Genomic DNA, 2,969 nt, shown 5'->3' with positions numbered 1-2,969 from the left:
AGTTTCAATGCTTGAGTTAAAATCTACTAAACGTTTGTATCTGTAAGGGGCGATCAGTGAGTCACCATTCGGTGGACGTACAGTCCAGAACCAGTTCGCCGTGAATATTGATGCAATCATTCCACCGATTCACCAGGTTGAAGGTAACCGTTTGGTAAAACAGTGTGTCCGGCGGAATGACGGAGTCCGTAACTGGCTGCTTCACATCCTCAAAAAATTGTTCAAATGGCTGTGAGCAGTATGGGACTTAACTTCTGAGGTCATCAGTCCCCGAGAACTTAGAACTACTTAAACCTAACTAACCTAAGGACATCACACACATCCATGCCCGAGGCAGGATTCGAACCTGCGACTGTAGTGGTCGCGCGGTTCCAGACTGTAGCGCCTGGAACTGCTCGGCCACCCCGGTCGGCTTCACGTCCTCGTCCGATAGGAATCGTCGATCCTTCAAGCCACTTTTAAGGGGCCAAAGACTTGACAATTGCCTGCGGGGAGACGAAGACTACTGGCCTGAATGTCTTCCACTTGAGTTGGCGTAACTTATGCGTTACGGAATTTCCGGTATAGGGGCGTGTGTTATCATGATGTAACAGCAGCCGTTGTTGCAATTTTTTCCGGAAGTTTCGCCTTAACAGCACTACGAAAATTCTCCAGTGTTGCGCAGTACCGTTCCCCACGGATGGAGACACCAGGTTCCTTGACATCAATAAGCAGTTAACCACACTAATCCAACAACAGGTTCAGCATCACCTTTGCAGCAGATGACTGGCTTTTAAACTCATTGGTACGAGGGGATGATGGATGACATCACAGCTTCGTCGATGCTTTCGACTGCGGTTGACAGTGGTGGCAGCAGCTTTCGTCGCATCAAACAATGCGCTCAAATAACTGTTGCAGTTATCAGGTGCTTCAGGCAAACAGCAGTCCAATTGGTATTTTGTTCGGCATTCAGTACTCGAGGTATCCACTGGCTGCAAACCTTACAGTAGCCTAACTCCTGCCGAATAATGTGCTGCACGCTACCTAGCCGAAATCCTTTACTAGCGCGCGAGTATTTGTGCGCCGGTCTGCCCTAATCGTATCATCAACTTCCCACTTGTTGTCCGTAATGGATAAGACTCGCCTCCCAAATCGAACGGCGCCTTGTGTCGTATCGCGACCAACACGGAACTTAGATCACCATTCGACAACGGTGCTTTTCGACAGATATGCTGCCCCATACACATGCTTCGTTCTCCGATTCACGTGTGCCGGTGTGTGTCCTTCAGCAGCCAAGGAAAGAATAACAGCACGTTCGTCCTCTTTGGACGCATTTCGTAACAACTTCAGCATGGTTCAAAAATGGTTCAAATGGCTCTGAGCACTATGGGACTCAACATCTTAGGTCATAAGTCCCCTAGAACTTAGAACTACTTAAACCTAAGGACATCACACACACCCATGCCCGAGGCAGGATTCGAACCTGCGACCGTAGCAGTCACGCGGTTCCGGACTGCAGCGCCAGAACCGCACGGCCACCGCGGCCGGCCAGCATGGTTCACATTTCCTCATTTACCGCACTCACCTCGGAAAGAAACCAAAGTCGCACTAACTCGTTGCCTATATGTCTATACTTATATATCCACATCGGAGTCGCGCTAGTTTGAGTATACGCTTCAGAAACGCCATCAAACGGAAACTTTTTGATCGCTCCTTATACATTCGCGTAGCAGACGTAATCGTATGAAATCTTGTGGTTTTTTCGAAACACTCTGTAAGATTTTAATTCTGACGCAGGTTGCGATTTCGCAACGTTTTTGATACATTCGTAACGCCTACTTTGTGTCATTCCTGAACTTGAACCCAGTGCTTAGACATGTGTAGCTTAAAACATCACAGAAAGAACGGTTCTTAGTTTTTCTGAGCCTCGTCCCCGCGTGTCCACTATTCATTCATCGCCAGTCAGTATCGCAAAATTTCAAATGACTCATTGTCAGATATGGTGTACATGACCTTCGCTCTGCCTCTCACACACAAGCTGCAAGAATTCGTATTTGCCTTTCAGCGTACTCCCAATATCGCTTCGAAATGAATATGTCCTACGGTTTCAGTTCCATTATTAATTAAGCTATGTGAATTTGAACTGTATACAGCTGTCTTCGCTTTTGTGGTGGATACAATGTACCGAAACGGTTCATTCTGTTTGAACAATTGAGATCTCAAAGGCTGTGTGTACTGTTTGCAAACGTTTCTTACCCAGGTCTTTATTAATTATTTTTAGACTCTGAAACGTGGTAGCTTTGTAACACATTATTCAGTGTGGAAGTATTGTGAGCTGCAATTTTGTACAGAGACTTTTACCATGCGGGAAGGTAGTTCAGATGGTTCAAATGGCTCTGAGCACTATGCGACTTAACTTCTGAGTTCATCAGTCGTCTAGAACTTAGAACTAATTAAACGTAACTAACATAAGGACATAACACACACCCATTCCCGAGGCAGGATTCGAACCTGCGACTGTAGCGGTCGCTCGGTTCCAGACTGCAGTGCCTAGAATCGCACGGCCACTCCGGCCGGCAAGGAAGGTTGTAAGTAAAGGTATACTTCGGAGAAACCACTGGATTCTACGTTACATGTATATATGATACACTGCATTGCACTTAGACTCGAAACTTTTTCTTATTTATAGAGAATATCCTTAATTGTCTCTGAAAAGAAATGAAAAAAAAGAAATATCAGGTAGCCGCTATTTCTGCATGTACATTTACTAAATTTTATCGTCGTTTTGTGAAGGAGGTTTAATGGGATGCAAGGCGGCCAAAATACCTTCGTTATGCAAACAGAATAAGGTGAAAAGGCTGTAATGGGCACAACAACATAAAAATGGAGCGTCCAGAAATGGTCGAAAGTGTTATTCTTGGATGAATCTAAGTTTGAAGTACTTGGAAACAGTCGTTGAATGTTTGTTCGTCCTCCTCGTGGTGAACTTA

Source organism: Schistocerca cancellata, chromosome 5 (genome assembly GCF_023864275.1).
Source record: "Schistocerca cancellata isolate TAMUIC-IGC-003103 chromosome 5, iqSchCanc2.1, whole genome shotgun sequence".
NCBI lineage: Eukaryota > Metazoa > Arthropoda > Insecta > Orthoptera > Acrididae > Schistocerca > Schistocerca cancellata.
The sequence above is the reverse complement of the archived record's forward strand: the minus strand, read 5'-3'. Positions refer to the sequence as shown.